Source organism: Helianthus annuus, chromosome 16, assembly GCF_002127325.2.
Source record: "Helianthus annuus cultivar XRQ/B chromosome 16, HanXRQr2.0-SUNRISE, whole genome shotgun sequence".
Lineage (NCBI taxonomy): Eukaryota > Viridiplantae > Streptophyta > Magnoliopsida > Asterales > Asteraceae > Helianthus > Helianthus annuus.
In genome coordinates this window covers 63,730,789-63,757,797 of record NC_035448.2, presented here as the reverse complement: position 1 = coordinate 63,757,797, position 27,009 = coordinate 63,730,789, and positions in this window count along the sequence as shown.

The following is a 27,009-nucleotide window of genomic DNA, read 5'->3' as shown; positions in this document are numbered from 1 at the left end:
TTAGCTCGTCACTTTTAGTTTAGTGCTTGTTTAGAGTCGTAAGTCAAGCGGTCTAAACCACCGCTTAGACTTTCGAACTCGACCAATTTTGGTCGATCTTTAGGATCCAACCAAGCATGTTTAGTGACCATAGTTGTATAGGGAATAACCTTCCGAGGTTATACCTTATGGTCACCTAGTTTAAGTAGTTCTATGATAGGTAGTTTATATGCCTTAGGTAATTTACCAAAATGCCCTTTTCAAGCATAATTGGACTTTAAGCATATGTAACCTAACTTTTGTCACCTAAACTGATTATGCATCCTATTTAAACATGTTTAGGCATATAATACTTGTCATAGGACTAGTTAGATGTCTCGAACGCGCGTTTGCGCGCATGACGCGTTAAAGTAGCGTAAACTACCTTAATGGGTCGCAACGGGTCATAAGCACTTAGGTCAGGTTCCGATTTAGAATGTAGGCTTTCTTAAACCATATCACATGAGTTCCTACGCTCAATTGGTTTACAAGACCTCATTCTATCCGATCTCCCGATTTAGGCGTCTATTGTTTGGCTAGTGATTCGATTATTAGGTGCTGCTTGAGTTTCCTTGGTTTGATTGAGCTTGTTGAGTTCTATTGATTGAGGATATTTTGCACTACATATCAGTACATAGTTCCCCTATTTTACTGTTTTCAATGTTTTGGGGTGATTCATATGTACAAAATGATTTCAAGGTTTAAACGATGATTTCAAAAACGATTAAGATGGTTTATACTAAACTAATAACGATTTCAAAAATGTGAACGCACTTGTTGGTTGTAGTTACATAACGAATGACATTCATTAGCTTTGGCCGAGCCGACCAGTATTAGGTTATGGTACCATAGGATTTGACAAATCCTGTTATCAGACTACACCCATGGTTATGTGTGGGGGTTATGTAGGTAACGACCGAATCTGTGATTGTTAACTTACCCTTTGGTGGTTTGTTAATACGAGAAGCGAGATAGTCGAGTCACGAAGGTTTGAATGTTATTAGCGAGACGACCAAAAGTAGTTTCACAATTAAAACGAATACGATTTTGGGATGAGTTAAACGATTTGAGACGACTTAAACGAGATAAACGATTTGGTTAAACGATTGGTTTTGGGAAGTGATTAGATAATGGGACGAGTATAGCATGATAAAGGCATGGTAGATATGCCACTGGTACATCTTATATATAAATGCTTTTATCATATTACATTGCGTGTCATTATTTAGTTCACTTGGGAAACGATGTCACACAACGAGGTTTTCGAAACGCTATAAACCATACGAGTTTTATTAACGAGTTTTTACGAAATGATTCACGATTTGGTTTACTAAAACAAATGTTTTTGGGTTAAGAACCATGGCTACGAGATTTTATGAACTATAACCAATTTGATTTGTGTTGGTTAATAATGTTGCAATACACTTTTCAAAACGAGGTTTGTATTTTGACTCTTGTAGTCTAACGAGGTACTGCAACATATAAACAAGCCATGAATCCGATACTCTCATAAAACCTATGTACTCGCCAGCATTTCTTTGCTGACTTTATTTTTACATATGTTTCAGGTGGTATTGCTTGATGTTGCTTGCTAGGAAGCTTGTGTCACATAGGACCTGGACGAGGCCTTAGTGACTTAAAAACAGTTATAAACACTGTGTAGTTGTTTGTGTTGGTGCAGTCATCTGTCGTCTTCGTCTTATGTCGTGTCTCAGTCTCGTTGCGGATCCGATCGGGCATGACATCACGAGTGACATCACCTAGGTGACATCACAAGTGATGTCATGATATAAAAAATACAATGTTGGCCGTTTTCATATTATATCATATGAACATCACTAAAGACAAAATTATAATTGGTCCAATAAGGTGTTGCCTCATGTTGGTCCAATGAAAGCTCACCATTTGAAGGTCCAATCACAAGTGCCATTTGAAAGCCCAACAACATGAAGTCAAGCCCAACATGAAGTCACCGTTTGAATCATGCACCCATTTGTATTGTCCCGTCATTTGAACTGTTCATCGTTTGAATTGATGTCCGTTTGAGAGGATTTCAAACGGACAGGCTTTAGTATAAATAGGGTTCAGCTCTTTGTCATTTGAAACAGTTAGGAAAGTTGTACCAAAGTGCTGTCGGTATTGTTTCTCGCTGTAAACACTGTCATATCAATGCAAAAGAGTATTAAAGTGTATTTTCAGCTGTTTTTCACATTCGTTTCCTAGTTTCCGCCTCTGAAACGAACTAGAGCTCTTCCGACCGACTCATTCGGGTCGAAAAACGATCCTACAACTGGTATCAGAGCTCAGGAAGAAGAGTTCTATGCAATTCAGCTGAAATTTCTGCTTCTACACCTTTCTGTTTCGAAATTTACAAGTTTTCACGGTTGAAATCGGCTAAAACTTTTACATTGTGTGCCTAATTGTGTTTTGTCAAACCCTTGGAAGTTTCAGCTTAAAACTCAACGTAAAACTGGTCAAAATGGTCTGAATATTGATGTCCGTTTGAACGAGAACTGTGACTGACCGTTTGAAATTGATTTCATCGTTTGAAAATCGTATGTTCCGTTTGAAAAACGCATCCTATCGTTTGAAAGTGTGTTTCATCGTTTGAAAAGATATTTTGTCGTTTGAAATATTCTTCCAATCGTTTGAAACATCACTTCCGTTTGAATCATTGTTTGAAACATCGCATGACCATTTGAAGCTAGACCATCACCGTTTGAAAATGTTTAGAAGTATGTGAACCGTTTGAAAAGGTTCATCGAGATGGGTTCCGTTTGAAACTTTGGGATTGTGTCCATTTGTAAAAGTATTGTTTGAAGCACATAGTTTGAGCAAACAGATTCACGTGCAAACAGTTATTTTTATAACATTTGTACAATACAATGACACATCTTCACTAGTTTGTACAGAAATTCATATTGGCGGTTTGAATTGAGTTGTCAGTGCACTTATATCAGTCGGCAAGTGGCAGGAAGTGGCCAAATCTAAGTCTTTAAATCCATGTTGTTAGTCAAAATTTGCATGTGTTGTTATTGGTGAAACAATCGGCCCAACCATTGAGTTTTGATAAATCATTTTGTCGGACATTTTAAATAAAAAATAGTATTGATAGCAGCCCATGTGAACATGTTTGCGGCCCTATTACATTTCATGAACAATAAATTGCCGATCCACTAAGAATAGCGGTCCAATGGCCACATTTTAAAAAAATCATCATTTTGAAACACAGGGTAAAATGATAACATGCAATATGTTGTCGGTTCATTATTAAAGGATGTCAGTGCACAACCTACTGTCAGCCAATAAATCACAATCTTTTCCGCCCCAATGTTAAAGGCCCAATCACAATATTTTAGTAAGTCATAAATAGTCTCTGTTCAAATCTTTGAACATGTTTTGGGCGGCCCTATAAAAATAATTTTGCATGTGATGTGTGGCCCATGTGTTGTAGTTGATTACTAAATCGTGTGGCCCAATCATAGAATTCAGTTGATAGTGTGTGTCAAAATCAGTACATCAATTTGTCAAAGGTCTTGATCACACGGTTTGAAATTCAAAGTGTTCAAGGGTCCGTCAGGTCGATTGGAAGTCGGGCAAGATCATTTGAAAGTCAGTCAGTCTACACGAAAAAGGGTCAAGCCATTTGTATTTGATCCGAGTCATAGCTGTCCGTTCAGTGTGTCAACCTTCTGTCCGTAAAGAAAATTCACCAGTTCGAGTACCAGTTTTATCTTGTTAATTGAAAAATCTATAAACTGATTGTTGGTTGTTTGCTTGTTTGTGTGTCAGGTATTATTGTGTTACAAGGAAAATCAATTCGTGTAGAAGATTGTTTGAGAAATTCTTCAATACAGAAGCATGGATACCGAATTCTACAACGCATTTGCAACATCATCTTCACCAGCTGCGATTGCTCAAGCCATGAATCTAGAAAACGAGACGGGAACTACTCAGAAACCCCCGAGATTGATGAGTATAGAGGAATATTATGGGTGGAAAGATCGCTTTGAAAACTGGGTTCAGGCTAATCACCTCAGATCATGGGAGTGTATATTAAAGAAATATGTGTTGCCTGAAACTGAATTACATGTTAAAAAAGAAATATCCGAATTCACTGATCAAGAACGAGCAATGTATAGAGCCGAGAAAATGATGATCAGTTTGTTGCAGCAGGCGATCAAAGAAGATATATTCATTCTGCTACAACATGATAAAACTGCTAAATCAATCTGGGATGCTCTTAAAGTCAAGTTTGAGGGAAGCGAGAATATGATCAAAAGCAAGAAAGCGTTGCTTAAAAAGGAGTTCGATTTGTTTAGCATTTTACCAGGAGAGGATACTAAAAAGCTGATTGAGAGATACTGTCACTTGGTGTGATCACTGTCGATGTTGGGTGTTGAAAAGGGTCGTGAAGAGTGGGTGGATAAATTGGCTGACGCGTTACCTCAGAAGGAGTGGGGAACGTATTTGATGATCTTGAAGAATACTGGTGTGTACGATGGATTGACAATCTCACAGTTTATTGAGAAAATTGAGAGTCAGGATCTTGAACAGCAAAAGATCGCGAGGATGAATAGTCCGAGTGGTCAACAGGATGTGAAGATGTATTACCGGGGTAGTGTTCCAACCACTGAGTCTGAAAGAAGTCCAAAGATTCAAACTGCTTTCAGTGCTGGTGATTCATCTGAGAAAGCTGATCAGAGTTCAAACAAGAGTAGCAGCGGGTTTTCATCATTTCCGAGTGTCAATCCAAAAGAGACAAATACAAGCTTTCAGTCTCAGAGCACTAAAACCGGAAATGGATATGTGATTCAGTGCAACATAGCTCTTAACCTTCCAGAAGGTCAAAGTTTCTCTGAAGACACTGCGAAAGACCACATGGCACTTCTTGGTTCCGTACTGTTATCTTATGAGGGTCTTGTTGCTGGTCGGATCGGAAATCCTATGCTTACCAAAGAGGATTACGATCAGATAGACGTCGAAGAAATGGAACTCATGGATATCAAATGGTGTCTTGCTAGTGTTCTTCGATGAGCTGAGAAGTTCAAAACCATTACCGGGAGAAATGACTTTCTTGATGCACATGTCTCTGCTTTAGGTTTTGATAAATCTAAAGTTACTTGTTTTCGATGTAGGGAGAAAGGCCATTTCAAGCGGGAGTGCAAAGGAAGAGAAGCTAGCGGAGCACAGAATCCATTCGGGAAAGATGATTACTACCGCAAAGCTATCTATCAACAAGTTGGTCAATCTCAAGAACCACAGACGGCTCATGGGAGGAAGATTGAAGATCCCAAAAGAGCATGTTTGGTAGATTTCAGCTGGAGTGATTACATATCATCTGAAGGCAAAGCAGCACGCATAATCGATCAAGATGATGAAAGACTGCCTGAAGGTTTCAGCTGGGATATGTTCGTTGATGAAAAAGGAGAGTTTAAAGCTTTCATTGCCAAGATCGTCCGAGAGCCAGATCTGTTTGCTACTTGGATGAAATCGATTGGGGTGAATGTGTCTAGTGAGAATGAAAAGTCTGTTACATCTGATGAAAATTCAGAAAGTACCGATGAACTTTCAGAAAGATCTGGAGAAGTTTCAGAGGGTTCAGATGAGAGTTTATCGAGTTCTGATGAGAGAGTACAGAATGATGTTGTTTCAGAAAAAGAAGTTGTATTTGATAAAACACCGTCTGATTCTGGTGTTTCAGATGCTGATTCTGAAAAATCAGTTCAATTTGATCAATCACCAGATCACTGTAGCAGTGATGATGAGGAAGAGAAACATATTAATGTTGCAAAATCTCATCTTTCTCCTGAAAGTTTTCATTTCTATTTTGCAGATCGCATGGAGAAATTGAAGGAGAAAAGAGATGCTAAAGAACGACAAAAGGAATCTGAAAGTGATGTTCAAAATGTTGAAAGTGGTGCTGAGAAGATTACCGAAGTTGTGAAAGACGAAGAAAAGGTGACTAAAGCTGAAAAGGTGATTGAAGTTGTGAAAACAATCGAGGTTGAGAAGGTTGTTGAAGTCGTCAAGCCTTGCGAGAAGTGTTTGGAAGCTTGCAAGAAATGTGTAGCAAAAGATGACAATATAGCTGAGTTCGAGAAGAAGAAGGAGCAGTTACTATTCAACCTCAACTACGTGAAAGAATCGTACGATGTCTTGAACAAAACAGTAATTGGTCTCCAAAAGACAAACTCAGAAAGAGAACAAGCACTGACAATGATGAATGCAACTTTGATGTCAAAACAAAAAGCGATCAATTTTTACATCGAAGAGAGTGCAAAGTGGAAGCAAGAGTTGGAGACCGAGAAGATCGAAAATGAGAGGATTAGACGTTTATTGCTTAGCTATTCTAGTTCTGATTATCTCATTGATCGTATTTACCCAACTGTTGCAGGAATGGAAGCTTTTCAAGACGAGAAGCAAAAGAAGAAGAAAGATTGTGGTAAGAAATCGACTGTTAGCTATAACAAGTGTCTGCCTCCAATTTGGGATGGGTATTCTCCTAGGAAACCAAACGAGGAGCTACTTGAGAAAGCAGTCAATATAAAGCTAAAAACCGACACAACTGACGTTTTACCAGATAACATTGATGTCATGTTTACCTCGTCCGATACCGATCATGAGTCTGAGTTAATTAAAAAGGTGGTCGATCAGGTGTTGGATACTGATGAGGAATCCGAGTCAAAATCTGAGTCTGAAGGGTCAAATTCGTCAGTCAACAGTCAAAATTCGTCGGTTAAACGGTCTTACAGTCTAGAATTTTTGTTATCGAAAGCTAATTTGGATGATGAAACATTTGAAGTTGCATACACTTTAAATGATTCGGACAAATTATACTATGACAAAGAATTTCCAATAAGAAGTGTTCGTTTTGACATGATTAAAAAGGTTTTCAAAATGACAGAAATCAATATTTCTGAAATAAAAGATTTAAATCTTACTGAAAAACCTAAAAAGTACACTTCAAGAGTTCAACAACGTCTAAACAAGAAAAAAAGGTTACAATTCTGGTTCTGGTTTTCAAAATAAACCTAACCAAAATCGTAGCTACAAAAAGAAAGGTTTAGGTTTTGTTCCACCAGAAAACTATAAAAATGATAAAAATTCTAAAACAAAAACAAAATTTGTGTCAGGTGGAAGCTCAGATGAGGAATAGAAGAAACCATTCTGGAGACAGTCAAACCAAGAGTTTCTTGCTGAGCGAAAGAAGAATGGAACTGAAGTGTTTTACCAAAGAGAGACTCGTACCTGTTACAGATGCAATGAAACTGGTCACATTGCATGGAATTGTTCGACAAATGCAAAAACAAAACAGGGAGTTTCTCAAAAACTAAAAGAAAAAGTTGTTGTTGTTGAACCACCAACAGAAAAATTTAAGGTTTTTGAAAATTCAACGTATGAGGTTGGTGAATGTTCTAAAAAGAATTTTTATAAAAAGAAAGAAAAGGACAACCAAATGTAGGTTGTTAAGAAGATTGATGTGAATGTCGGCGATGAATCTGGTTCCACAAAGCCAGAAGAGCCACAGGTTGAGGAGAAAATTTCAGTGAACGATGAAGAGTTTCCATCACTGAAGTTTGAGGAAGTTAAAAAGAAAGTTGGAAAAACTGAGATTTCAAATCAGTTTTACAATGAGAAAAAAGATTTTGATGTCGAGAAAACATTCAACGGGAATGTTAAAAAGATATTTGGGAAAATGTTAAGTGGGAGAGCAAAGGGGGTTAAAGATTTTTATGCAACCAAAAAGGCAACATACAACCCTACTTCGCAAGAGTTGAAATCCATCAAGTCTGAGAAGACTTGGATGGAAGTCTGCTTCCCATGATAGTCTTAGGACTATGTCGGAGATCCCAAGTTTATATCGTGGATCAGGAATCTGCATCATTCTAGTGTTTAAAAAGTTTGTTTGAAAGATTTTGAATAGTGTTTGAATTTTGCAGGTGAAAGGACTACGCCGGAGCTTCCAGGTTGGTAATTGAGAAGCAGGAATCGGCATCTTTCTGAATAATTTGACAAGTGGTAAAGAGGTTTCTGTAGATGTTTAATTCCTACAGCAAAATCTACAAGTGGTATTTTTGATCTACAAGTGGTATTTGTGGTTATACTCTGAAGAATTTACATTTACAAGTGGTACAGTGATTCTGAACTGCAAATGACAAATCAGGGACATTAAGTTGTATTTGATTTATTATTCATATGAGATTGATAAACAAGATGATGAACCATATCCCCATGCTTTATAAGTGGTAAACTTAAAAGTGGTACACACAAACTTATTTTCCGGAAAAATCATTTCGATTAAAACAAACTTAAGTGTTTTGAAATCTAAATGAGAAAATGGTTTGTTGAAAGGGGGAGTTCTGATTATTTATGCCGAGTGAATGGAGATTTGATGTGATTCGATATCAGTTATCAAGTTTCTGTACAGTTTGTGTTGTTTTCTATGTTTTCAAATGGGTCAATAGTCTAGTAGTTTTCAAATTTCCTTTGAAATGTGTTTGCATTTTAGGGGGAGTAGAAAATTTCAGAAAATCCAAAAACATTAGAAAATTTGAAAAAGCCAAAAACATGATAAAATTCAAAAATGAGTTTCGTTGTGAAAAGAGGAAATGATAGTACATCAGTGAGCTGTCACAACATGCTAAAGAAATGAAAAGATAAAATGTGATAAACAATCTTACTGAGGATGTGCCAGTAGGTTTTTACCCATTTAGTAAATTGTGACGAGATATAAACTAAAGTTCAAACTTGCTTATTCTGTGGGTTAACACAAACTCGGATATATAGGTAACCCCTGAAATCTTGTTTGAAAGGTCCCTTATTCTGAGATACTAGGTCTTTATGCTCAGTGATATCTGGGGTATTATCCCGGGACTTCTGCTGTACGGAAGTACTGACCTAGTCCCCGGATAATGCTTTCCGCAAAGCTTTGAAACATAAGCGCCGCCCTCAGCATGCTGATGAAACAATAAAATTGATAGTCGCTGCTGTTGAAGTTAAAAGATCCTCTAAAGGGGACACACCAAAAGTCGAGCCTTCATCTCTCTGCTGAACGGAAGTTCTGACCTGAGCTCTCACGGTTTCGCATCTAACGCCTATACAGATATCAGTTGTGGTATACTCACCTGTAAGACTGAATATTGGGATCTGGATACGGGAGTATATTCAAGTAGTGGGACACACGGATAAGTTTAAGTTCTTAAAACATTAATATCGTATCTCGGATCAGTTGAACTTTGTGTGAAAATTTCAGTGGACCGATATACTGACAATCTAGGTAAATTGTTTAGAACTGAAAATGAAATCAGCTTAACAGTGTTAGTGACATGTCTCATAAACTGATATGATCCTCTTACACGAACTCACAAAAATATGTTTGTAAATATTTCATTCTCTGCATTTCATTTCTTTACATTGAAAAATCCAAAAAGATTTTGTGTGTGTTTTAGCATAAATTTTGAAAAATTCAAAAAGATTTTCGACTAACTGATGTTGGAAAGCTGATTATCAAAATTCCGAGTGCTAAACATGATGACATTGTTGTGAGGGGGAGTGCTTTTAATTGTCAAAATATGTTTTTATATCAACAAATGATTCATCATATGTGAATGATCTGAGAGAGAGTCTGAGTGGTGCAGGGGTATATGTTTGAAATATGTATGTGAAAGAAATTTATTTTGAGGTAGAGTGTTTGCAGGGATTCGATGAAAAATTGTGAAGTTGAAAAGACAGACAACGATCCTGAAGATGTTGCTGAAGAACAAAGGAAGACCAGCAAATCGAGAGGGGGAGTCTGAAGACAGAGAGAGAGAGAAGCTCAGAGGACTAATAAAGACTGAAGTCGTTGAAGACTCGACACTTAAGACTCGTCAACATCTGAGGGGGAGTCTGTTGGTGCAGTCATCTGTCGTCTTCGTCTTATGTCGTGTCTCAGTCTCGTTGCGGATCCGATCGGGCATGACATCACGAGTGACATCACCTAGGTGACATCACAAGTGATGTCATGATACAAAAAATACAATGTTGGCCGTTTTCATATTATATCATATGAACATCACTAAAGACAAAATTATAATTGGTCCAATAAGGTGTTGCCTCATGTTGGTCCAATGAAAGCTCACCATTTGAAGGTCCAATCACAAGTGCCGTTTGAAAGCCCAACAACATGAAGTAAAGCCCAACATGAAGTCACCGTTTGAATCATGCACCCATTTGTATTGTCCCGTCGTTTGAACTGTTCATCGTTTGAATTGATGTCCGTTTGAGAGGATTTCAAACGGACAGGCTTTAGTATAAATAGGGTTCAGCTCTTTGTCATTTGAAACGGTTAGGAAAGTTGTACCGAAGTGCTGCCGGTATTGTTTCTCGCTGTAAACACTGTCATATTAATGCAAAAGAGTATTAAAGTGTATTTTCAGCTGTTTTTCACATTCGTTTCTTAGTTTCCGCCTCTGAAACGAACTAGAGCTCTTCCGACTGACTCATTCGGGTCGAAAAACGATCCTACAGTTTGTTTTGGTTTAAAGACAATGTACATTACATAATAATTCAATAAAACGAAACATTTGGTTACCATGGTTGTGGAACAATAATTCTGTTGCAACACTCCCCGACGTTTCCGCCACGGTTTGTTGTTTTAACGTGGTCGGGGTGTGACAGAAGGAGTTGGTACCAGAGCCAATGGTTATAGGGAATTAGGTTATTAGTAATGCTTTGACCTAGACAATAACTTTTAGGACCCCAACGCAAGTTTACTTGTGTTTAGAATCTAAAACAAAACCGTCACCTATCCTTAGGTGATAACCACAATAAGAACACTAAATTCGAGACCGCTTTGAAAACTAATCATCTGTTCTAGGATGATTGATTACTAGGTTTTGAACCCTTTGTTATAAGGTTTTGAACCTTTTAAGTTTTCAAAATATCGTCAAAGTTTGGGTCTAAATAGTGTGAACACGTGCAAACTGGAAGAGTGAGTGCCTGTACCCTGAGTTTTTTGTCTAAGGCTAGAGTGTTCGTACAAATCCACATAATCGGACCAATCACTCTTACCTGGGAACTCTTGGGGTGAGTTTTCACTTATAGGCGAGCATGTCTTCGCGATACATTAGTTTGACCCATTTACTTTGATTAGTCACTGCGTGTCGTTTGTTTGTTTGAGGTAACGAACAAATGATCACCTTACTTGTGTTTTGTCAATGTTTTCAATGCCTCTTTTGTTTTTCCAATCGACAATCCCGCTCGTGGATGGGCATTCAATCTGAATGCAAACGAGGCTCGAGCTGACAACCTCGTTGTCAGTGGTACCTTGGTTGTTAACGGTACATTCCTAGTTAACAATCAACTTGCATCTGTTCTTTTCTATTCTGGTGCCGATAGGAGTTTTGTTTCATTACCCTTTGAGCCTTTGCTTGCGATACCTAGAACTAAACTGAGGAAACCCCTATCTCTTGAAGTTGCTACTGGTAAACCCCTTGTTCTCGATTCTGTTATTCGTGGTTGTCAGTTGAACCTTGATAACCACCTTTTTCCTATTAACCTCACGCCGATGCAACTTGGGAGCTTCGACATTATCGTTGGAATGGATTGGTTAACCAAACATCATGCAGAGGTGGTTTGTTTTGATAAGATTGTTCGTATTCCTTTGTCTTCTGGCGATGTTCTTGAAGTTCGTGGCGAGAAACCTTCAGGTGGATTGAAGCTTATGTCGTGTGTGGATGCCCAAAGGTATTTACGGAAAGGATATGTTGCTTTTCTAGCACATGTCACCGAGGAGAAAGACAAGAGCAAGAGTATTCAAGATATTCTGATTGTTCGGGATTATCCAGAGGTGTTTCCTGATGAACTGCCTGGTTTGCCTCCAGTTCGTCAAGTCCAGTTTCATATTGACCTTGTACCCAATGCCAACCCAATTGCAAAGGCGCCTTATCGACTTGCACCGTCTGAGATGCAAGAATTATCGAAACAACTTCAAGAGTTATCTGATAAAGGATTCATCTGACCAAGTTATTCACCTTGGGGAGCTCCTGTCCTCTTTGTGAAGAAGAAAGATGGATCTTTTCGAATGTGTATCGATTATCGTGAGCTTAACAAGCTTACCATCAAGAATCAATATCCCCTACCTTGAATCGATGATCTCTTTGATCAGCTGCAAGGTGCTACTTGTTTTTCCAAGATTAATCTGCGTTCTGGGTATCATCAACTTCGTGTATTCGAAGAAGATATTCCCAAAACTGTTTTCCGCATGAGATATGGACACTATGAGTTCACAGTCATGCCTTTTGGTTTGACGAATGCTCCAACTATCTTTATGGACTTAATGAATAGGGTCTGTAAACCTTATTTAGACAAGTTCATTATTGTGTTCATCGACGATATTCTTGTCTATTCAAAGTCTCGAGCCGAGCACGAGCCACACCTACGCTTAACATTGGAACTCCTAAAGAAGGAACAACTTTTTGCTAAATTCTCCAAGTGTGAATTCTGGCTTAAAGAAGTTCAATTCTTGGGTCATATAGTCAATAAGCAGGGTATTCATGTGGATCCATCCAAGATTGTTGCTGTTAAAGACTGGAATACACCAACAACACCTACAGAAGTTCGATCTTTTCTTGGTCTTGTTAGATATTATCATCGATTCATTTCAAACTTCTCAAAGATCGCGGTTCCACTCACTGCTTTGACTCAGACGAATAAGCCTTTTGAGTGGGGACCCAAACAAGAAGAAGCATTCCAAACGCTATCTGATCTTCAAACTCGTGTTCTTCAAGCTCAGCAATTTTGTGTTTCATAAAATTTGATGGGTATGGAATTACCACATCAGCTTGAGCTTAAACTCGAAACGAAGGACGATGGGTTGCTCTATTTCAAGGATCGTTTGTGGATTCCAAAACAAGACAATCTTCGCACCTTGGTAATGGACGAATCTCACAAGTCTTGATATTATATCCATCCTGGTGCTGATGATAAAATGTACAAGGATCTTCGTACTCAGTGTTGGTGGCCTGGTATGAAAAAGGATGTTGCCTTGTATGTACCAAAATGCCTGACTTGTCTTAAAAGTCAAGGCTGAACATCAACGACCTTCTGGCTTGCTTGTACAACCAGAGATACCGGTTTGGAAGTGGGAAAGCCTTGCGATGGATCTCATCACTAAGTTACCACGTACGTCTAAAGGTCATGATGTTATTTGAGTTGTTATCGATTGATTAACGAAATCAGCTCATTTTATTCCAATTCGCGATGATCTATCTGCTGATAAACTTGCAAAGATTTACGTTGATGAGATTGTATCACGACATGGTGTGCCTTTGGATATCATTTCTGATCGTGATGCTCGATTTTTATCTCATTTCTGGAAGACCATGCAATCTGCTATGCGAACCCAACTGAATCTAAACACTGCTTATCATCCCCAAACAGATAGTCAATCTGAGCGAACAATTCAAACTTTGGAGGATATGCTTAGAGCATGCGTAATAGACTTTGGTGGTAATTGGGATTCTCATATGCCATTGATCGAGTTCTCTTACAACAATAGTCATCATGCTAGTGTTAATATGGCACCATTCGAAGCTCTCTACGGTCGAAAATGTCGTTCAACTGTCTGTTGGAACGAGACCGTGAAGCTCAGCTTACTGGACCTGAACTTGTTCTGGAAACAACAGACAAAATCAAGAAAATCCACGATAATCTTGTGACAGCTCGAAGCCGTCAAAAGAGTTATGCGGATATGCGACGCAAGCCCTTAGAATTTCAAGTCGGAAATCGTGTCCTACTCAAGGTTTCACCTTGGAAGGGAGTCGTGAGATTTGGAAAGAAAGGAAAACTTGCACCTCGATATGTAGGACCATTTAAGATTGTGGAAAGAGTTGGAAAGGTTGCCTATCGGCTAGAGCTACCTCCAAAGCTTGGGAATATTCACCCGACTTTTCACGTGTCCAATTTGCGAAAGTGTTTAGCTGACGCTGATCTTCACATTCCTCTCGACTAGATCCGAATCGATGAAACGATGCACTTTGTCGAGAAACCCGTGGAGATCGTGGACCGTAATTTCAAACAGTTGAAGCACAAACGGATTCGATTGGTCAAAGTTCGTCGGGAGTCCAAACGTGGCCCAGAGTTTACTTGGGAACGTAAGGACCAGATGAAGGCGAAATATCCGCATTTGTTTTCATAAGCTTCCTCTAGTTAAAATTTCGGGACGAAATTTCCTGAAGTAGGGGAGACTGTGACAACTGTGTTCTATAATCGTTGTACAATGTAAAACAATGTTGGTTTTTAATAAAACAACGTGCTTTGGTATTATTATATGTTTTTTGGTGTTATTATTTCTGTATTTGTGTTTGGTGATTTTACAATTTAATTCAAATCCGATTTCAAGCTTTAAATCGCTTTCTGGAAGGTTATACGTGATCTGATGCGTAAATATAACCATTTTAATGCAACAAACACTCCGGAATAGTGAAATAGGCTTAACATACCTTAAATAACCTCCACATCACTTAGAAATAAGTTTTGGATGGTTTGGTGTGTTGAAATCAAGTTTGTTCGATCGCAGGGACTATTTGTGTCAAACTGCGAAACTATACCGATTTGTATAGTAATGAACATTCCAGAACTTGATCATAAGTTAAACATACCCTAAATATCCTTTACATAGCTTAGAAATAGGCTTTGAGGGGTTCGGTATGCTAAAACAAACTTATTTGATCAATAGGGACTAAAATCGTCAAAAAGTGCATAAGTTTGCATTTTCGCGCATATCTTACGTTCTGGATATATCCGGACATCCAAAAATTTATGTAATCATTAAAATATTTTATTTTAGTGATTGGCATAATAAAATTCCATTCGTCGCTTAATTTGGATCGTTTTTGCGTTCGTTACGACTTCCGTCGTAATTAAGCGAATAACGCAACCGTATGACCAAAAGAATCGACATCCGAGATATTTTTGAGCATGTTTTGAGTTCCCTATACTTTAACTTTATTTTAGAGACTTGAAATGGGGTTAACGGGGCTTAAAAGTGCAAAAAAAAATCAAGTTTTACAAGTGCAGGGACCATTTTTGAAATTTCTTACCAGATTCAATGAACCTAATCCATTTTGAAGTGTTGATGGTTTTAACCCATGGTTTTGCAAAACCATGGGCTGGTATTCAACGAACCTAGTCCATTATGACTCATATTAGGGGCTCCCATGGTTTTAGAAAACCATGGGCACACATGTAAGGTCCAGATAAAAGCTTAGTTTCCGATGAACGATCTTACCGGTTCTTGAATTCCTATAAATACGCACCCTCACTTCCTCCCAAAGCACACTTGAATCTGATTTTGGCACTCTAAGTTGAAGTTTATGCTTCATACCTGAGAGTAAATCAGATCAAGAGCTTGCAGGGACCTTCTGTAAGTATTCTTTCGTTATTTTCATTCGTTTTTGTCGTTAAAGTCATACTGCGTTTGACTTTCTGCTTTGCCCAGGTTATGGTCAACACTAAGTTCGTTTGAACTTCATAACGTGAGTGTAATCACGATGGTTATAGTCCCTAGTGACTATACCTACTCATTACCACGTTATCTAGGCTCCGTGACGAGTCGTAGTTTCGGCCAAAATGCGTTTTCTCGCGTATTTTGTAACCAAACTACTCTAGGATATCCAAACCATTTGTTTTGATACCAAAACCTGTTTTCTAACTTAGTTAAGCATGTTTTAACATGCTTAGCTCGTCACTTTTAGTTTAGTGCTTGTTTAGAGTCGTAAGTCAAGCGGTCTAAACCACCGCTTAGACTTTCGAACTCGACCCGTTTGGTCGATCTTTAGGATCCGACCAAGCATGTTTAGTGACCATAGTTGTATAGGGAATAACCTTCCGAGGTTATACCTTATGGTCACCTAGTTTAAGTAGTTGTATGATAGGTAGTTTATATGCCTTAGGTAATTTACCAAAATGCCCTTTTCAAGCATAATTGGACTTTAAGCATATGTAACCTAACTTTTGTCACCTAAACTGATTATGCAACCTATTTAAACATGTTTAGGCATATAATAATTGTCATAGGACTAGTTAGACGTCTCGAACGCGCGTTTGCGCGCACAACGCGTTAAAGTAGCGTAAGCTACCTTAATGGGTCGCAACGGGTCAAAAGCACTTAGATTAGGTTCCGATTTAGAATGTAGGCTTTGTTAAACCACATCACATGAGTTCCTACGCTCATTTGGTTTACAAGACCTCATTCTATCCGATCTCCCGATTTAGGCATCTATTGTTTGACTAGTGATTCGATTATTAGGTGCTGCTTAAGTTTCCTTGGTTTGATTGAGCTTGTTGAGTTCTATTGATTGAGGATACTGTGCACTACATGTGAGTACATAGTTCCCCTATTTTACTGTTTTCAATGTTTTGGGGTGATTCATATGTACAAAATGATTTCAAGGTTTAAACGATGATTTCAAAAACGATTAAGATGGTTTATACTAAACTAATAACGATTTCAAAAATGTGAACGAACTTGTTTGTTGTAGTTACATAACGAATGACATTCATTAGCTTTGGCCGAGCCGACCAGTATTAGGTTATGGTACCATAGGATCTGACAAATCCCGTTATCAGACTACACCCATGGTTATGTGTGGGGGTTATGTAGGTAACGACCGAATCTGTGATTGTTAACTTACCCTTTGGTGGTTTGTTAATACGAGAAGCGAGATAGTCGAGTCACGAAGGTTTGAATGTTATTAGCGAGACGACCAAAAGTAGTTTCACAATTAAAACGAATACGATTTTGGGACGAGTTAAACAATTTGAGACGACTTAAACGAGATAAACGATTTGGTTAAACGATTTGTTTTGGGAAGATTAGATAATGGGACGGGTGTAGCATGATAAAGGCATGGTAGATATGCTACTGGTACATCTTATATATAAATGCTTTTATCATATTACATTGCGTGTCATTATTTAGTTCACTTGGGAAACGATTTTGAAACGATGTCACACAATGAGGTTTTTGAAACGATATAAACCATACGAGTTTTATTAACGAGTTTTTACGAAATGATTCACGTTTTGGTTTACTAAAACAAATGTTTTTGGGTTAAGAACCATGGCTACGAGATTTTATGAACTATAACCAATTTGATTTGAGTTGGTTAATTATGTTGCAATACACTTTTCAAAACGAGGTTTGTATTTTGACTCTTGTAGTCTAACGAGGTACTGCAACATATAAACGAGCCATGAATCCGATACTCTCATAAAACCTATGTACTCGCCAGCATTTCTTTGCTGACTTTATTTTTACATATGTTTCAGGTGGTATTGCTTGATGTTGCTTGCTAGGAAGCTTGTGTCACAGAGGACCTGGACGAGGCCATAGTGACTTAAAAACAGTTATAAACAATGTGTAGTTGTTTGTTTTGGTTTAAAGACAATGTACATTACATAATAATTCAATAAAACGAAACATTTGGTTACCATGGTTGTGGAATAATAATTCTGTTGCAACACTCCCCGACATTTCCGCCATGGTTTGTTGTTTTAACGTGGTCAGGGTGTGACAACGCACCCCCTATAGCGCTACTATTATTAAGGCGGAACTACACACCCTGGATTAAACGTCACTTAGCACAAAATAGAATACTAGATTGCACAAGTTTTCACATACACATAGGATAGATTTTAGACTTCAAAAAGATTCAAGTTTATATAGAATACATGTTACACCCCAAAGTTTAAAAGTAAAAAGGGGATCGAGTATACTCATAGTAATTGCTTAACAGTCGCAACTGTTATTGGATCAAAGGGAGCTCTTTTAGAATAAGCCTGATTAGATTACAACAGGATAAGAGTCGGGCAGAATAACGAGATTACGCAAGGTGTTGGAAACTGTCATTGGATCGGATGGTTGTCCGATAGGGTGGCCATCCGATAGGGTGGCCATCCGATAGGGTGGTCATCCGATTATGTGGATTTGTACGAACACTCTAGCCTTAGACAGAAAACCCAGGGTACAGGCATTCACTCTTCCAGTTTGCACGTGTTCACACTATTTAGAACCCAAAACTTTGATGATATTTTGAAAACTTGGAAGGCACCAGGCCAAAAGAATCAATCAAAAGCGGATGATTAAATTTTCAAAATCATTTTGAAAAATTGAAGGGTTCAAAACCTTATAATAAATCTTTTAAAAACAGATGATTGATTTTCATAACTCGTTTCGGAAAAATAGGGTTCTTGTTTTGGTAATTACCTAAGGATAGGTGAAGTGCATGTCTTAAGATCTAAACACAAGATAACTTGTGTTCGGGTCCTAGAAAGGTTACAGTCTAGGTCAAAGCATTACTAATAACCTAATTCCCTATAACCATTGGCTCTGATACCAACTCTTCTGTCACACCCCGACCACGTAAAACATCAAATCATGGCGGAAACGTCGGGGAGTGTTGTAACAGAATTATTGTTTCACAACCATGGTATTAAAAGTTATGTTTTATTTATAAACAAAGGTGGAATACATTGTCTTTAAACAAGAAACTAAGAGAACATAACATAATCAAACTAATCTAGCTTCATTTTAAGTCACTAAGGCAAAGGTTCGCCTAAGTGTGTCACGATCATCCTATGCAACAACTCCTGAAACACATGTGAAAATAGGTACGTCAGCATAAAAATGCCTGTGAGATACATAGGTTTTATGAAAATAGGATTCATGACTTAGGTTTAAAGAAAAGTTTAATAAAATTTAGTCATGAATCTTGTTAAGTGTTTTCTCTTATAAATCATATAAAAATAAGAAATCATATTTTATAAAAGCAAGGTGTATGGTTATTAAAATAACCAAGTAGAATGAGTTGTATATAACAAACTGTTTTGTAAAATAAGGTCTTGTGAAAAATATGTTATTTGTGTAAAATGTTATATGTCTAAACTGAAATGATTTAATTAATGCTACGATATGTAATATCATATAAGCACTTATATATAGGAAGTACCAGCGGCGTATCCACCATGCTTGTATCATAATACACACGCCTCGTTACTTAAATCACTTACTCAAACAAACCACCAATGTAAAATGTTTATGTTTAAACCAATTGTCAAAATGTTTTGTTAGTGCATGCATCTGTCGACTTCGTCTTGTATCGAGTCTTGTACTAGATAGGTTAGATCAGGGCACGTTTTACGTGAAAATAGGAGATTTTAGGGTTATTTGATGTAATTCCGCTTGAAAGTGATATGCACACTTTCAAGCGAAATCAAGAGTCTTATTCCGCTTGAGTAGACATTTGAGATGATTTCTCTTGGATAGGTATTCCCCTTGAACCATTTCAAGCGGAATCAGGGTCCTATATATAGCTGTCGAGCGGAATCAGTTGTAACAGTTCTTGAATTCCATACCGAGGTGCTGCTGGTGTGAAGTTTGATTGTAATTGCTTTTATATCAATCCAATCAGTGTTTAAAGTGAAGTACAAACTGTTTCTACATCTGTTTCTTGTGTTCCGCACCTGAAACAGATCAAAACTCCTTTGAACGACTCGTTCGGGTCAACTACATGATCCTACAAGTGGTATCATAGCTTAGGAGGAGGAGGAGTTCTGCAGTTTACAGCATGATTCCACTGCGTTTTCTGATTTCTACACCTTCTTTCATCATTCAAACAAGTTTTCACGGTCAAAATTGGATCAATTTCTCACAGATTGTGCAAAACTATACATTAACAAACCCTGGAAAGTTACAGAGCTAAATTCGGCCTAGAAATGACTGAAATGGACCTTCGTTGTGATTTCCCTTGAACTGTCTAGTTCTGTTTTCGCTTGAAAGGTGTAATCCCGCTTGAAAATTTCAAGCGAAATCAAGGTTGTTATTTCAAAGTTACTATTCCGCTTGAACTATTTCAAGCGAAATCAGTGTTTTCGCTTCAAGACCAACTCAGGAGATTCCGCTTGAAGTGTGTTGGCGATTCCGCTCCAACTGACATTCCGCTTGAAATTGTTTTTGGAGATTTCGCTTGAAAAGAAAGTTTAGTATTCCGCTTGAAAGGGAAGTTTGTTTTTCCGCTTGAACTTAACTGTTTTTTGGAAAATTGATTACTGAAACATGGATAACGAGTTCTACAACGCATTTGCTACTCCGTCTACTCCGGCTGTCATTGCTCAAAACATGAATTTAGAAAACGAAACGGGAACTACCCAAAAAACCCCGAAGCTAATGAGCATTGAGGAGTATTATGGATGGAAAGATAGGTTCGAAAACTGGGTACAAGCTAATAATCTGAGATCATGGGAGTGTATTTTGAAGAGATATGCTCTACCTCGTACTGAACTGCAAACTGAAAAAGAAATCTTAGTGTTCAATGACAAAGAATGAGAAATGTATAGAGCTAAAAAATGATGATCAGTCTACTTCAGCAAGCTATCAAAGAAGACATCTTCATATTGCTTCAGCACGACAAAACTTCAAAATCAATTTGGGATGCTCTTAGAGTCAAGTTTGAGGGTAGTGAACACATGATTAAAAGCAAGAAGGCATTGCTTAAAAAGGATTTTGATCTTTTTACAAGTGTGCCCGGGGAAGATACAAAGAAGCTTATTGAAAGGTATTGCCACTTGTTGCGATCCATGTCGATGCTGAGCATAACAAAACATCATGAAGAGTGGGTAAACAAGTTAGCCGACGCTTTACCTCAAAAGGAGTGGGGTACATACTTGATGATTTTGAAGAACACTGGGGTTTATGATGGGTTAACTATTTCTCAGTTTATTGAAAAGATTGAGGGTCAGGATCTGGAACAACAAAAGATTGCTAGGATGAATAGTCCAAGTGGTCAACAGGATGTAAAAATGTACTACAAAGGCAGTGTTCCAGAAGTTGAAAGAAGTCCGAAAATCCAAACTGCATTTAGTGCTGGAGATTCATTTGAAAAAGTTGATCAGAGTTCAAACAAAAGCAGTGGTTTTTCTTCATACCCAAGTGTTAATCCAAAAGATACAACATCAAGTTTTCATTCTCAAAGCACAAAAACTGGAAATGGTTATGTGATACAATGCAACATTGCTCTGAATCTTCCTGATGGTCAAAGTTTCTCTGAAGAAGTTGCAAAAGATCACATGGCATTACTTGGTTCCGTGCTACTATCCTATGAAGGATTGGTTGCAGGGAGGATCGGGAATCCTATGCTCACAAAGGAGGATTACGATCAGATAGACGCTGAAGAAATGGAACTGATGGACATCAAATGGTGTCTAGCTAGTGTCCTGAGAAGAGCAGAAAAATTCAAACTGATTACCGGAAGAAATGACTTTCTTGATGCACATGTTTCAACTTTGGGTTTTGGTAAATCTAAAGTTACTTGTTTTCGATGCAGGGAGAAAGGTCATTTCAAGAGAGAATGCAAGAACAGAGAGGCAAGTGATTAAAGGAATCCGTTTGGAAAAGATGACTACGACCGGAAAGCCATATATCAGCAAGTTGGTCAGCAACAACATTAAGAACCACAAGTGGCTCATGGTAGAAAAGTAATAGAGGATTCAAAGAGAGCATGTCTGGGGAATCAAGAAAACTTTAACTGGAACATTCAGGATGATGAAAGATTGCCTGAAGGTTTTAGCTGGGATATGTTTGTTGATGAAAAAGGAGAATTCAAAGCATTCATTGCTAAGATTGTGAAAGAACCGGATATGTTTACCACATGGATGAAATCTATTGGTGAGACTGTGAAGAATCAAGATGAAAAGCCTGTTTCATCTGATGAAAGCTCACAAGTTTCAGATGGAAGTTCAGAAAGAGAAGCTGTTTTTGATCAAACACCATCTGATTCTGGTTCTTCGGATGATAATTCTGAAAAATCAATTGAGTTTGATCAATCACCTACTAATGACAGCAGTGATGATGAAGAAGAAAAACATATTAATGTTGCAAAATCTCATCTCTCTCCTGAAAGTTTTCATTTTTATTTTGCAGATCGCTTGAAGAAACTAAAAGAGAGACAAGCTGCGAAAGAACAAATGAAACAGAAGTCTGAAAGTGGTGATCAAACAAAAGATGTTGTTCAAACTGAAGAAGCTAAAGTTGCTGCTGAAAAGATTGTTGAAACAGAAAAGGCAGTTGATGCAGAAAAGGTAGTTGAAGTTGAGAAGTTAATCGAAGTCGAAAAGATTGTGGAGATCATCAAGTCTTGTCCAAAGTGTCTTGAATCTTGCAAAGAATGTGCAGCTAAAGACGAGAAGCTGGCTGAGTTCGAGAAGATGAAAGAGCAATTACTGTTCAATCTCAATTATGTGAATGAATCATATGATGTTTTGAAAAAAACAGTAACTGGTCTTTAAAAGACTAACTCTGAAAGAGAAGATGCTTTAACGATGATGAATGCTACGATGATGTCGAAGCAAAAAGCTATAAATCATTACATCGAAGAATGTGCTAAACTGAAACAAGAGTTGGAGAAGGAGAAAATTGAGAATGAGAGAATCAGATGTTTATTACAAAGTTATTCTAGTTCTGATTATCTTATTGATCGAATTTATCCGACTGTTGCAGGTTTCGAAGCATTCAAGGATGAGAAGTCAAAGAAGAAAGATACTGGTAAGAAACCGACTGTTAGCTATAACAAGTGTCCGCCTCCGATCTGGGAAGGTTATTCTCCCAGAAAACCAAATGAGGAGCAACTCGAAAAGGCAGTCAATATAAAGTTAAAAACTGACACAACTGATGATTTACCAGAAAACATTGATGTCACTTTCACATCGTCTGACACTGATCATGAGTCTGAGTTAATCAAAAAGGTGGTCGATCAGGTGTTGGATACTGATGAGGAGTCTGAGTCAAAGTCTGAGTCTGGAGGTTCAAAGTCGTCAGTCAACAATCAAAAACCGTCAGTTAAACGGGCGTACAGTAAAGAATTTTTATTATCAAAATCAAATTTGAATGATGAAACATTCGAAGTAGCATATACTTTGAATGATTCTGACAAATTATATTCTGACAAATAATTTCCAATAAGAAGTGTTAGATTTGAAATGATTAAAAAGGTTTTCAAAATGACAGAAATTAATATTTCTGAAATAAAAGATTTAAATCTTACTGGAAAACCTAAAAAATACACTTCAAGGGTTCAACGGCGATTAAACAAGAAAAAAAGTTACAATTGTGGTTCTGGTTTTCAAAAGAAACCAAACTATAATGGTAATTTCAAAAAGAAAGGTCTTGGTTTTATTCCACCAGAAAATTATAAAAATGAGAAAAATCTAAAATAAAAACAGAATTTGTTTCAGGTGGAAGTGCTGAGGATGAACAGAAGAAACCGTTTTGGAAACAATCAAACCAGGAGTTTCTTGCTGAAAAGAAAAGGAAAGGAACTGGAGTTTTTCATCCAAAAGAAACTCGAACCTGTTTCAAATGTAATGAAGCTGGTCACATTGCATGGAATTGTCCGAAGAACATCAAGACAAAACAGGGGGTTTCTAAAAAACTAAAAGGAAAAGTTGTTGATGTTGAACCACCAACTATAAAGTTTAAAATTTTTGAAAATTCTACTTATGAAATTGGTGAGTGTTCAAAGAAAAGTTTTTATAAAAAGAAAGCAAAGGAAAATCAAGTGTGGGTTGTCAAGAAGTGTGATGAGAAAGTCGGCAATGATTCTGGTTCCACAAATCCAGAAGAGCCACAAGTTGAGATCAAAGAAGAAAAATCTGTATCTTCAGAGAATGATAATGTTTTTCCATCATTGAAGATTGAAAAGGTTAAACAGAAAGTTGGTAAGGTTGAAATCTCGGATCAGTTTTACTCCGAGAAGAATGAGTTTGATGTCGAGAAAACATTCAATGGGAATGTTAAGAAAATTTTTGGGAAAATGGTCGAGGAAAGGCCAAAGGGGTTAAAGATTTTTATGCGACAAAGAAAGCAACTTATAACCCAACTGAACAAGAGCTTAAAGAGCTAAAAACACCCAAGGTTGGTCAGACTTGGGTGGAAATTATTTTCCCTTGAAAAATAGGACTATGCCGGAGATCCCAAGTTTGTAATCGTGGATCAGGAATCGGCATCATTCATGTTAAAGTAGTTTTTGTGAAGGATTTTAAAGTGTTGAAATTTTACAGGTGAAGGACTATGCCGGAGCTTCTAGGTTGGTAAGTGCGAAGCAGGAATCGGCATTCTAGTTGGTAAAATGAGTCAGTGTAGATGTTTTATTCCTACACTTGATACAGGTGATTGTGTTCCTACGGCTGGTATAGTTTTGTTCTTACAATTGGTACAAGTGATTCGTGAAGGTCATTAATTTGAACTTGATATAATCCTCATACATGTGATTGATGAACAAGATGATGAACCCTAACCTACAAGTGGTAAAAACAAACTCGTTTTCCGGAAAAATCATTTTGATTAAAACAAACTTAAATGTTTTGAAATCTTAATGAGAAAATAGTTTGTTGAAAGGGGGAGTTCTGATTGTTTATGCATAGTGGATGGCGATTTGAAGCTATTCGATATCGGTTATCATTTTCTTGTATAGTTTGTTTTCAAATTTTTCTAAGTGGGTCAAGAGCTTAGTTTGTTTTCAAATTACTTTAAAATGTGTTTGCATTTTAGGGGGAGTAAAAATTTCAGAAAATCCAAAAACATTAGAAAATTTGAAAAAACCAAAAACATGATAAAATGAAAAACGAGTTTTGTTGTGAAAAAGAGGAAATGATAGTACATCAGTGGACTGTCACAACATGCTAAAGAAATGGAATGATAAAATGTGATAAACAATCTCACTGCGGATACGCCAGTAGGTTTTTGCACATTTAGTAAATTGTGACGAGATATAAACCTAAATACAAACTTGCTTATATCGTGGGTAACAAAACTTGGATACATAGGTAACCCCCGAAATCTTGTTTGAAAGGTCCCTCTTTCTAAGATACTAGGTCTTTATGCTTAGTGATATCTGGGGTATTATCCCGGGACTTCTGCTGAATGAAAATTCTGACCTAGTCCCCGTATAATACTTTCCGTAATTGCTTGAAACATAGCGCCACCCTCAGCATAAAAAACGATGAAACATTGTAAAATGATAATTGTGTGCTGTTGAAGAAAAGATCCTCTAAAGGGGACACACCAAAAGTCGAGCCGTCATCTCTCTGCTGAACGGAAGTTCTGACCTGAGCTCTCACGGTTTCGCACCTAACCCTTTTACAGATATCATCTGTGGTATACTCACCTGTAAGACTGAATATTGGGATCTGGATACGGGAGTATATTCAAGTAGTGGGACACGCGAATAAGTTTAAGTTCTTAAGACATTAATATCATATCTCGAAACAATTGAAATTTGTGTGAAAATTTAAGTGGACCAATACACTGACAATCTAAGTGAATTGTTTAGAACTTAATATGAAATGAAGCTTAACAGTGTTGGTGATTTGTCTCAAATACTGATATGATCCTCTTACACAAACTCACAAAAATATTGTCTGTAAATATTTCTTTACTGCATTTTATTTCAGTTAAAAAAAATCCAAAAAGATTTTTAGTGTGTTTTAGCATAAATTTTTGAAAAATTCAAAAAGATTTTCGACAACTGATGTTGAAGAGCTGACTTTGAAAGTTCCAAGTGCTAGACATGACGACAGTTTTATGAGAAGTAGTATGTGGTTGAAAACAATTGTGTTTAAATCAAATCTACAAGTGGTTCATCAAGTTTATAGAGTTAATTTTGAGGGAGAGTCAGAGTTGGTGCATACATCTATATTCTAAAATGTTTAAATTTGGAAATTTCACTTTGAGGTAGAGATTGTGAAGGTGTAAGTCTAAGCCAGGTGACGATCCTGAGCAGTACAAGAACCAGGTTACAATCTTGAAACAACATCAAAGGGAGTTTGAAGAAGCCAGGTTGATCGATCCTGAGAAGCTTGTGTTTAAAGAGCCAGGTTACGATACCTGAGAATTCTGTGGATAGAGCATGATCCAGGTTTTGATTTCATGGACAAAGTTTGAGCCAGGCAAAGATCTTGAACTTGTAAAAGCCAGATTACGATCTTGAAGCTGATGATGCTGATGAACTTAAGGAATGCCAGCACATCGTTAGGGGGAGTCTGAAGATTCGAGAGAAGATTTGAAAGAGTGAAGCCCGGAGACTGATAAAGACTGAAGTTGCAAAGACTCGACACGTGAGACTCGTCAACATCTAAGGGGGTGTCTGTTAGTGCATGCATCTGTCGACTTCGTCTTGTATCGAGTCTTGTACTAGATAGGTTAGATCAGGGCACGTTTTACGAGAAAATAGGAGATTTTAGGGTTATTTGATGTAATTCCGCTTGAAAGTGATATGCACACTTTCAAGCGAAATCAAGAGTCTTATTCCGCTTGAGTAGACATTTGAGATGATTTTGCTTGGATAGGTATTCCTCTTGAACCATTTCAAGCGGAATCAGGGTCCTATATATAGCTGTCGAGCAGAATCAGTTGTAACAGTTCTTGAATTCCATACCGAGGTGATGCCGGTGTGAAGTTTGATTGTAATTGCTGTTATATCAATCCAATCAGTGTTTAAAGTGAAGGACAAGTTGTTTCTACATCTGTTTCTTGTTTTCCGCACCTGAAACAGATCAAAACTCCTCTGAACAACTCGTTCGGGTCAACTACACGATCCTACATGTTTATGTCATAATGTAAGTCATGTAATGTATAATCAATGTCAAAATGTTCATGTGTCAAATGTAAATCATGTAACGTGTATCCAAAATATCATGTGTGGCATGCGAAATATATCAACTAAACCATAGGTAACAATGCACAAAGACAAGGTATTGAAGTAAAACTTAGTTTAAATCAAAGTTATGTTTTGTGGTAATGCATGCTATACTGATACAAACATCTATGCGGTATTGTGAAAATGCATACATTCAAGCCTTGTGACTGTGGCGATAAATCCTTAAACAAATTAAAGGTTTATCTGAGTTATGTTTATCGAATTCGGTCATTCCTTCCATCCAAACATACCTAGG